This window comes from Sturnira hondurensis, unplaced genomic scaffold (assembly GCF_014824575.4).
Source record: "Sturnira hondurensis isolate 20B ecotype Veracruz unplaced genomic scaffold, ASM1482457v3 Scaffold0019428, whole genome shotgun sequence".
In the NCBI taxonomy this organism is placed as follows: domain Eukaryota; kingdom Metazoa; phylum Chordata; class Mammalia; order Chiroptera; family Phyllostomidae; genus Sturnira; species Sturnira hondurensis.
The window spans coordinates 3732905-3744277 of record NW_028092059.1 but is presented as its reverse complement, the minus strand read 5'-3'; positions in this window follow the sequence as shown (position 1 = coordinate 3744277).

Sequence of the window (11373 nt, the reverse complement as noted above, 5' to 3'; positions counted from 1 at the left end):
TAGGAAAGTGGAAATACTGGTAGCTTTGCAAGACAAAGTGCAGGACATCAGTTAAATTTGTATTTTAGATAAACTGTAATCTTGTGGTATAAATACATCTCATAATATTTGGGGTATGCTTATGATAAAACGTTATTTTTTGAGTATTTGAAACTCAAAATTGACTAAGTATCTTGCATTTTAATTTGCCAAATCTGGTGACTCTAAGAACTAGTCTTCCTGATGGAATGTTGAGTAGTTTATACTTAAATCAATATATATAGACAAAATCCAAAGATTTCCAGTGGTGTCCAACTTTTTGGCCCCTCTGAGCCACACTGGAAGAAAAGTTGTCTTGGGCCACACATTAAATACTATGTGACATCTAATCACAAAAAAGCTCACAATGTTTTAAGTAAATTTATGATTTTGTGTTGGGCCACATTCGTAGCCATTCTGAGCCACATGCAGCCCACAGGCCACAGGTTGGACACCCCTGAAGGCAAAAGTCTGTGGAAATCTAATATCCAATTAATTAGATAAACCAGGTTTTAATAAAAATGAGTCCATTTGAAGAAGGAATAGCCTGTTAATTTTCAGGTAACACCTTTGCTCTATAAATAAATAATAAAGAGACACATTGAGATACTCTTAGCCATCTAACTGGCTCATTAGAAATGGAATAAAACATAAGCACAGAAGTGATAACCTTGCCTATTGGGGGCTCTGATGAAATTTGAGGAGAAATTACAAATTATTCAGTGCTTACTTCATCCCAATCACAAAATCTCTGAGAAAAGCATTATTCTGATTTCTGAGATAAGAAAGCAGAGGTGCCTACACTGCAGTAACTTGCCATTTATTTCACTAAGGGTTAGACTTAGGTTTCCAAACTGACTCTGCTTAGATTCAAAAGCTCATAGTCCTTCTATTCCATTATTCTGTTTAATGAGGTAGGTATGTGAAAATGCTGGCTTCTCAACATGTATCCACTCACCCCATCCATACTCCCACCCTCTGACACCTTCCTTGTTACCCCAAATTCTGATTTTATTCAATTATCTGTCCTTTAGGAAAAGCCCTTATCCTAAGTTCCAGGATACATATTGAGATAGTGCAAGCCAATTGTAGTAACCTTTCCTTTTCCATCATTGGTTCAGAGAAGTGATTTGCACATTTCAGTGTATATCAGAATTCCCTGGAGGGCTTGGGAAAGCACAGATTCTTGAGCCACACCCAGGGTTTCTGATTTGGTAGGTCTTGTGTGTGGTTGCAGAACTTATGCTAATGATACTGATAAGGACCAACTGCAAGAACCACTATTTTAGGGATGCTTGGCAACTAGTTGTGGCCAATAAGATGAAAGAAGTTTTCTGGGAAATGTTTTCTCATCTTAAAAGACAATATATTTTCTTATTACTTGAAATACTTTATATCATGTTTTTCTGCTACTTGTAACCAAAGACATCCTAAGTAATATGAAATAATTAGAACTTATTATCCCAGTTATTATTTGTAAGTTTGAACTGTTCATGGTATGCAGTTATTGAGTAGCAAATTAATAGATGTATCAGCCCTTATGTTCACAAGTTATTTAACTTCTATATACTTTATTTGAGGTAGTCATCATATTAAAAAATTACCTATTAAATGTATTAGTAGAAACAGTCAAAATAAATAGAATTTATGACTTTATTTATCACAACAGAAGCTCTGCTGATAGACTGTGCAGTACATTGGGCACAGGCTGCGAAATGTGTTATCTCTAAACCTCTACTTTGTATTGTGTGTTGTTAAAGGGCTTTGGCACTAGATGGCATGCATATTTTATTTACTAGCTAAGTATTGCCAACCAGGGGTCTCCAGACATGGTTTGCAGGCATTTGAAAACATAAACATTCAATATAATTGTTTTCAGATTATTTTAATGAAAATATTCATTATTATTACATGATTCACATAGTTCATGCTTAAAGTACATTAAATATGGTGATGGCATTTAAAACAAGAATGCCTATTTTTACACAGATGCTAGCCACTTGAGCTAAATAAAAGCTTGGCTTCAGATGTTATCAGCTCTGTTTCTCTCTTTAGTTGTTATGCAAGAAATACTAACGAGTGCTGATCTGACTCCAGTAACAATGTCAAGGTCTGCTCTATGTTAACTACAGAGCCACAGTTTTTCTTTCCAGTTACTACACCTTCTTCACTTACAAGAGCCTATTCTTCTCCTATGCTTAGTTGATACAATGGAACTTTTTCACCATATACCATTCAATTCTCCAAAACAAACTCTATTCAAAACTGAACTCAGGGAGAAATACATGGCATCCTGTTAGGCCACTTGGCACATGATTATTTTCTACCCTGTTGCATTTACCTCTGTTAGCTTGGCAACCAAATTATTTCTCTCTGCCAATAACTTTACCTCTTCCCTGTATTACTGAGAATATCTTCATTTTGTGGATTTTCCTTTAGGTTCTCAAGCCAAGTTTTCATAAATCCAGGTCCTTGTTTATTGAACTTATACTATGCAACCCCATCTTCCACTTAACAAAAGAAAATGGTAAATCTCTTTTGAGTAATTTAAACAACTTTTTAATTAAATAAGTGCTTTTTTTGTATCACTAAAGTGGCCTCTCTCTCTTGCTTTCTTTCACAAATATTTCTCCAGTGATTACTATGTGCCAGGAACAATTTAAATACTTTTTTAAATACCAAATTATTTAATTCTTATAACAAGCCTACGAAGTAATACTTCTTTCTCTAATTTGTAAATGAGAAAAATGAAGAACCAATATCTCAAGTAACTTGCTGAAGTTTATATAGTTAGTAAGTAATAGAGATAATATTTGGACTCAGAGAGATTAGTTTTAAATATCTGAACTGTTTATTAATTATATACAAATAGCAATTAGAAGTCCTCAAATAAGTCAATATGGTTAAGAAAATGATTTACTGATTGAATCACTAGTGTTAGCCCCTAAAGTCAATGTTCGATAATCTGAATCTACCCTACTCTTGAAAATGATTACCCTTAGCCTTGGCCAGTGTGGCTCAGTTGGTTGGAGCATCATCCTGTAACTGAAAGTTTGTGGGTTCAATTCCCAGTCAGGGTATACGCCTGGGTTGGAGATTTGATCCCTGGTGTGGTCATGCACAGGTCACATCCAATTGATGATTCTCTTTTCCCTTTCTCTCTCCCTAGAAGCAGTGAAAAAATGTCCTCAGGTGAAAAAAAAAAAAAAAGAATATGATTAACCTTATATTTTTAAATGAAAAAAAAACGCTTATTCTCAGTCTACCACAAAACTTTAAGGAACTCCCCAAATATTACTAGGCATACTTAAAGACATATATAACATCTTCCAAGAATTTCTGCAGAACATAAAATATGAAGGGTACCAATTACCTAATTATGCATTATTTAAAAAACTCATAAATGGGCCTGTGCGAAGTTTGCAACAATACTTACAATACAGGATATAAGTTGTTTTTTCTTTTACATGGGAGTGATTAAAATATGAGGTAAAATGCTTATGTTAAAGCTTATGTTAATAAGTGCAAATGTTAAAGCTTAATAATGAACACAAATAACTCTTAGCAAAATATGCAATTAGTATTAGTTACTTCCTGGTAAAATAACTGCCTGAGTGACATTTGATGGCAAAAGAAAAGTCATTCTTATCTTTAATACTTGTAGTAAAGCTGATAGCACAGCATAATACAGAGTGTATTTAGATAACACAGGCACAAGACATGATCCTATCAGGAGAAAAGCTGAGATATCACTATTGGCTACTAAACATTCTCTTCCTCGGTCTCCCATCTGCCTTCATTGTTTTTCTGATGCATGCATGCACATTCAGTATAGTGTTTTCAAATGTAATAGTAAAATTGCAGGATCTTTTTTTTTACAAATCATCAGAATAAATATTTGCATGACAGAATTTCAGAGAGTTTTGGATAACTGTATTAACTTCAACCTGTTGGAACACGAGTTATAAGTGCCTCTTGTGACTTAAAAATTAAATGACTGAATCTTGACATCAAAATTTTAATAGAGCAAATTGTTGCTACATGGATTTTTGATGTGGTTTTCATACATTTTAGAGTGGGGAATTCCAATTTTTTTATTCAAAAGATAAATACCTTTGATCAAAGTGGACCTCTTTGCAGTAAATTTATAAATTTGTAGATAATGGCTTCTGCAAGTCATTAAATTGATATTAAATCAAGTGGAAGAGCCTTTGCTAGGTGGCTCAGTTGGTGGGGGTGTGGGCCTATGCACCAAAGGATTGTGGGTTTAATTCCTGGTCAGGGAACATGACTTGGTTTTGGGTTCAATGTCAGGTTGGAGTATGTAGTGGAGGCAGTTGACTGATGCTTCTCTCTCATATCAATGTTTGTCTCTCTCTTCTCTCTCCCTTTCTCTCTTTGTAAAATCATTAAACATGTCCTTGCATAAAGATTAAAAAAAATGCAAGTGGAAGAATAGGCATTCTGCAAAGGCTTGAGCTGATTGCATCAAACATCCATTCTTTCAACATTGGCAATCACTAATAACTCTCAAACAGTTGGCTTAGTGCAGATTTGTAGATAGCCTTTCTAAGTGCAATGGAAATACAATGGAACAGATTGTCCTTCACATAAAGGACGTCTCCCCTGACCCACCACTGAGTTGGTCTCCAGGAGGGGAGATGGATTTTGCTTGTTCTCTCAGACTGCCTCCTTTTTGACTATCCACAGTTCTTCTCAGAAAACAGTGAACTTACGTGCCAGTCCTAGAAATTGGTTATGACTTCACTACTATGAACTTAGGTTTTTAATGTTATTCCTAAAATAAAATATAGGTATCATGGTGGGTTTAGGACGCTAACAAGTATTGAGTAAATACAATAACTTACAAAAGTTTCTTAACTTACATTTAGTAATTCTGTGAAGTAGATAATTTATGTAAATTGTATAAATGATAAAACTTAGAGTCAAAGAGTTTTAAACACAAGGTCACATGACCAATAAGTTTGCAAATCAAATCAATTCCATTCATACATAACCCCAAAGTATGTAAAAGTTTTTCAGTGGATTCCAAGTTGTTTTTCAAATCTTGCAAGTATATTGAGGAAATCCCCTCAATTTTCCCTGTAGGAAAACACAGTGAATTTCTTCTAGGTCAACCATGTCTTAGAGAAGGAATAAATATAGCCTCAGCAGATATGTTCTAATCCACTCTTACTACATAGGTGCAATCATATTAAAATAGATGGATTGAAATTAAAGCCTTTAAATTGCAATGCTGATGACAAAGGAGAAAAAACTAGGAGAGAGTATATACAATATACCTATTATATATATGGATGAAGTAGAATGAAAATTTGTGGAATGACAAGAAGACCTTGAATTCTAAATTTGCAGGTTTCTTATTAGCATCACTTTTGTTGCACAGGCTCCCTGACATTCTCTGAAGAGGCTATCAACACAAGATACACCACGGCAAACTGGCAGAACATATTCTGCTATTCTAGCAAAGGCATGCATTGAAATATGATTTTAAATCTTATCTGGAAGAATTCCAATTCAGCCCTCTCATTTTCCATATGTAGACTAAAGCTTAGAATGGTGGTGTGACCTAATTTAGACCACACTTATAAGTAGTTGCAGAACAGGGCTAGATTCCCAGCCTCGTAATGCTCAATCCAATCTTCTTTCACAATGAAGAGAGGGGCTTTTTACTTCACTGAGGATTCAACATGCCAGTGCTCTTCTAAGGGATTATGGAAACCTTTCGCACCACAGTCTATAAGTTTCAATATCAAACTACATTTCCACAACTCAACCTTAATCCAACAAAATATCTTTCTTGCGGCTGTCGGAAATTCTATGTATTTGACAACCTTATTTGGGCACTATTTCAGGTGCTTCAGAGTTAAAAAAAAAATCAGCCTCCATTTAATCTGTCCTGTAGGCTGCCTCAGATCTCTGTCAAGTGTACTTCTTCAGGTTCAACAGGCTTATACGTACTTATAAAATGTTTCCCTATATTTAAAATAAATAAAAATTATATTTGGCCAAAAGAAAGAAAGATTTCATCACATTTTTTTTGTGAGAGTAGGCATGTGTTTTCAATAAACATACACATACTCACTTGAGGAGACTACACTTTGTGGAACCTAAAGTGACTTATGAGGGCAGCGTACAAGCTGTGTGCCTTGTGTGGGCTGCTACTCAGTTTATTGATGGCATTTTAGTGTATTGATCAGAGAACAGGATCTCGCTGCTTTGAGTGCACTGTGGTACTTTCCAGGTTGGTATAAACTCTTTATTTTCCTTCTGATTTCTCTTGTCATCATCCATCATTTTTTACTTGGTGAGGCAAGCAGAACACTTCCGTGGTTTGATCTCATGCCCATGCTTTTTAGTTTAGACATATTCCTCTGAGCTAGAAATGTTTCATCTTTGTAATGATCATCCTTATCTTCATTGGAATGAAAGCACCGATTCCTAAATGCTCTGCTATTTTTCGCCCCCACTGGAATGACAGGTTCTAAAGCAGAGGCCAGGAGAGTCACTGAAAAGGGATTCTGTCTATAGGCACCATCAACTAAAATAGGCTGATTTCATCCAATTTGTTATTGATGGTGGTAGAAATTTGATTTGTCAGGCTTCTCAGTTAAAAATGTTCTAGGGACTTACCAATACTTTTTCTCATGTTTTATGTCAGGGAGATTTTTACCTGCAAAAACATCAAAGAATGTTGGATTAGAAAGGAAAATTCCCTGTGGAGAATTATTCTTTTAGAGCTTTACCAATGCGTGAAATAGTGGATTTAAAAATTCTTGAAACCTTAGACTTGAATCTCTCCCTCCCTCTCTTACCACATTTTTCTTTCTTTCAAAAATTCTTTCTTTTTAAAAAAGATTTTATTTATTTACTTTTAGAGATGGCAAGGGAGGTAAAAAAAGAGAGAGAATCATCAATGTGTGGTTGCCTCTCACATAGACCCACTGGGGTCCTGGCCCACAACCCAGGCATGTGCCCTGACTGGGAATCAAACCTGGGACCCTTTGGTTTACAGCCCACACTTAATCCACTGATCTATTCCAGCCAGGGCTTAAAAATTCTTTCTTTCCTTACTTTCTCTCCTTTTATTCTTTCTTCTTCCCTCTCAGCTAAATGGTTTGAGTCTCAGCTGGTGTCAGTGAAGTTTCTTTTAAATGTATTAAAAGTCTTACTTTTTGTAAGTCATGATGAGCTTACATTATACAGTTGGATATGTATTTAAAAGGCAGTTTGGTGAATATCCCTAAAACAAGTACTAGAGACACCTAGGATGTCCTTTCCTGCAGAGCTTTGGCAGGGATTTTCTGCAGATCCTTTTAGTAATCTCTTCAGATGTTGGATATCTCTGAGTGTCATTCATTTTCTAATTATTCACTGAACAGAGATTCCACACTTTGTCTAACAGAAGTCCTGATGGGCTGATTTTAAACATAATGTTTTCCTATTTAGTTTGAAATGATAATGGAATTCCTGATATTGGTGACCTTGCAGTCATACTAAAACACTTGTGAAAATCACAAAATGCCATCAAGCTTTATTTTCAATAACTTTGAATTTCTTTTATACTTTCCTTGCAGGTGTGTTTCTTTTTTAATTTACTTCATTTTCTGCCTGAAATTTTTTTTGGCTCATCCCCAAATTCTTGTTATTTGATGAATTTCTAGACATTACAGTAAAAGTAGTGATGAATTGGATGAATCAGCAGGCACCATCTTAGCTAAGAAAGAAGTTACATTTTAAAGGAAAAAAAGGATAAAAAATTATTCAGTCATATATATGGCTGACAAAGGAAAAGGATTTTTTTTTTGGAACAGCATCTCAGCATTGGGTTGTGATTTATCAAGATGTGTAAGTGTGAATTTTAGGACTTTGGCTTAGTATTCTCTCATGTAGGATAAAATGATCTTTTATCCAAAGATCGTGATATCTTAATACCAATAAAGACTTATAAATCAGGAGCTAATAATGAGCAAGTAGCCAGTTATTTTAATAGTTAAACAATTAGCTTTTTGCCTTTCTTTAAAAATAAAACTCTAAATGTGCTTCCCATATTTCATGTAAAGTAGAGGATCTAATGGAAGTTTTGAAGGAAAAAGGAGAGATCGCTAGTCCTAATAAGATATTTTGGGGAAGGAAGTTGACAAAAAAAAACAGCATAATGAATTCTTGAACATTTATGACAATTGTCAAAATTTATTAAATTATTTGACATGATTTTTTGCTTGAAAAATTTAACCACTTGACCTATATGCTTTTTAAAATCTTTTATATTTTATTAATATAAAAAATATATAAAATATAAAGGATTAAATCTTTTATAATCTATTTTTATTGAATTTATTGGGGTGATAATTGATTAATAAAACTATATAGGTTTCATGTGAGTGTTGCAGACCACTCTGCCTGGTTTTAGGAATTGTATCTCTACTCCTTGTGGCTAAGGGCGAGGGATGACCTCTGGAATGCGAGCCGCAGGAGGCAAAGCTTGTCTCTGGTAGCAAATGCTGCCTCAGTTTCCTCTCTCTGCCCCCAAAGCTTGGTCGGAAGTCAATGACGGGTAAGACCTCTCATAGCGAGGGTCAACCTAAGCCAGACTTGATCATTTGGGAGGCCTTCATGGATGGACTCGGGGGCTGCAACAAAGAGCAATGGACTCCCCCCCCCTCCCCCATAAAAGGCCGAGTCCCCATGTTCTCTGGGAGAAGTGCTTCCTGGCTCTAATCCCCTTAAGCCTGAATACCTATTGGGGAGAGGTGCAGTTTCTTGCCTTGCTAGAGCGTGTCCTGGGGAAAAATCTGGCATCACAAAGACTTGCTGATAAACCTATGAAATCTGCTCTGCTAAGAGTGCTTTCATTCATATGATAAGGGTCCGAGAGGAAATGAGTGTGCCTTCCAAAGTTTCTGCAACTCTCTTCCTGACAGACACTGACTCAGACTCTGAAGCCCTCGGATTTCTTTGAAATGTTACTACTGTTTGATCCTTGCCGCCATATATTCCTGTGTATTACAACCCAATGAAAGGCTATAGAGGAAGGCGCTCCGGGCCTTTTTCTCCTCTGAGAAACTGTCTGCTGCTGGCCTTTGTCTCCCCTGAGAAACTGGCCACAGCTCACTTCTCCTCCCCAAGCAGATCCATCCTGTCTCGATCATTATTCACTTTTGTCCGTGGCACCCAGGGGGACTCTCAAGAAAGTTGCCCCCACATGTGAATGATGTTGAGGGCAAGGGGAACTAGCCAGAACATAGCTGTAAGGAAGCAAAAGGTGTTTTACTAACTAACTCAAAGAGGCTCCGGGACACGCCCGAAGAGCAGGGTGTGTTCCAGGATGTGGTGTGAGAGCAAAGGTTAGTCAGGCAGATAGCCATCTGGACAGTCACTAGGGAGGGAAACTTTGCCCCTGTGCACGAGCTCGACTGACCAATCAAGTAAAGGAGCACGAGCCAGTGCCCGAGTTAACTCACCAATAATCAGTAACCCTATTGTGCCCCTGAGCCAACCGCTAACCGCCACATCTGCTTCTGTATCCAGCTTGCTTGCGCGCCTCCATAAAACCCTAAGCCTGTAAGCCTTTGGCGTGACTCTCATTTGCAGCCCTTGCGGGCACCGTGTCTCCGGACACTTTGGAGAGTTCGCCCCTGCGCAGGTTAAACTTGGCCAATAAAGTAACATCTTTGGAACCCCGAAAGTCTCCGACATTTGTTCTCGCGGTTGGTGAATGCAACAAATGATTCTATAATATATTATCTGTATATTATATTGGGTGTTCACTACTCAAGTCAAGTCTCTTTCTATCACCATTCATCCCCCATTCCCTCTGGAAATCATCATACTATTTTGCATGAAGTTGTTTTTTGTTGTTATTGTTCTTAATCTTTTCACCTTTTTCACCCAGCCCTCCCAACCTTTTCCCCTCTGACAGCTGTCAGTCAGTTTTCTATATCTATGTGTCTGTTTCTATTTTGTTTATTAGTTTATTTCGTTCTATACATTCCACATATAAGTGAAATTATATGGTGTTTGTCTTTCTCTAACTGGCTTATTTCACTTAGCATAATATTCTCCAGGTCCAGTTTGGGTGTCTTTTGTATGATCACTGTAGCTAGGACTTCCAGTACTATGTTGAATAAGAGCGGGCATCCCTGTCTTATTCCCAATCTTGAGGGAAATGATTTTAGCTTTTGAAAAATGATTTTAGCTTTTGCCATTTGAATATGATGTTCAGTGTGGATTTATCATATTACATGGCCTTTATCACATTGAGGTATATTCCCTCTATTCCCATGTCTTACATAATTTTCTTCCCTAAGAATTAAGCAGAGGCAGAAATAATACTATAAACACAGTAGAAATTTAAAAAAAACTACATCTAGTTTGAGCCAAAATATTTTGTTTTATAACCTGAAACTACCAGATCATTGTGACTGACACCTTTATGTTGAACCACAGACTTATTAAAGTTATACAAAAAATATGCAGTTAAGTACAAATTCATAAATATAATATAAATCTAAGAATCCTATCACAAAACTCAAATATTAAAGAAACTTTTGGAAATAATAAAGCTAAAGGGTTATTTAGAATTCCATCCTCCCTGTCCAAGAAACCTAAAGCCTCATGTTTTAAAATATTCCAAAAAAGTATACTTTTTAATCATATCTCTGGAATAGCCCTGATGTAAGAGGTAGCATGTTTTAGAAATGGAAGTGAGCAGTGTGAAAGTGTGTGGGTGAATTGAAAGGGTGTGGGAGAGCTGGGCCAGTTTTCCCTCTGGTATAGCTGTGATGATTTACATGAGTTCAGCTCGCTTAATAGAGTGAGTATCTGTGGAAATTGCCGTCAGCTAAAGAGTGAGAAGGTATACTGCTGCAAGAAATTCCTCCTGCTCCTCAGGACCAGAGCTCTTTATCCACCCACCAAAGCTCTTGCAATCAAATTTGTTTCTAAGTCTGGACACAGGGATTTTGATTTGAATTAAGAAGATTCTAGGCCAACTGTCAATACTAGTCAACCTAGACCCAGCAGTTCTCAGCTCTGTATGCATATTTGAATCACTTGGAAAGAATTTAAAGATACGAATGACTGGACCCCACTTTCAGTTATTCTGATTTAATTAGTCTGGAGTGAAGCCCAAGCATTGGTATTTTTAAAAGCTTTCCAAATAACAGAAAGAGTACTGCTTGTTGTCATGGCAGAGTACAGATGAATCTCCTGCCAATAACCATTATTAAAGCTGGACAAAATATACAAGACCAGTATTTGAAGGCACTGAAGAAAAACTAAAGGGAGGGGGATAAATTTGAAAGGAATGATTCTTGAACGAAGGAAAAATAC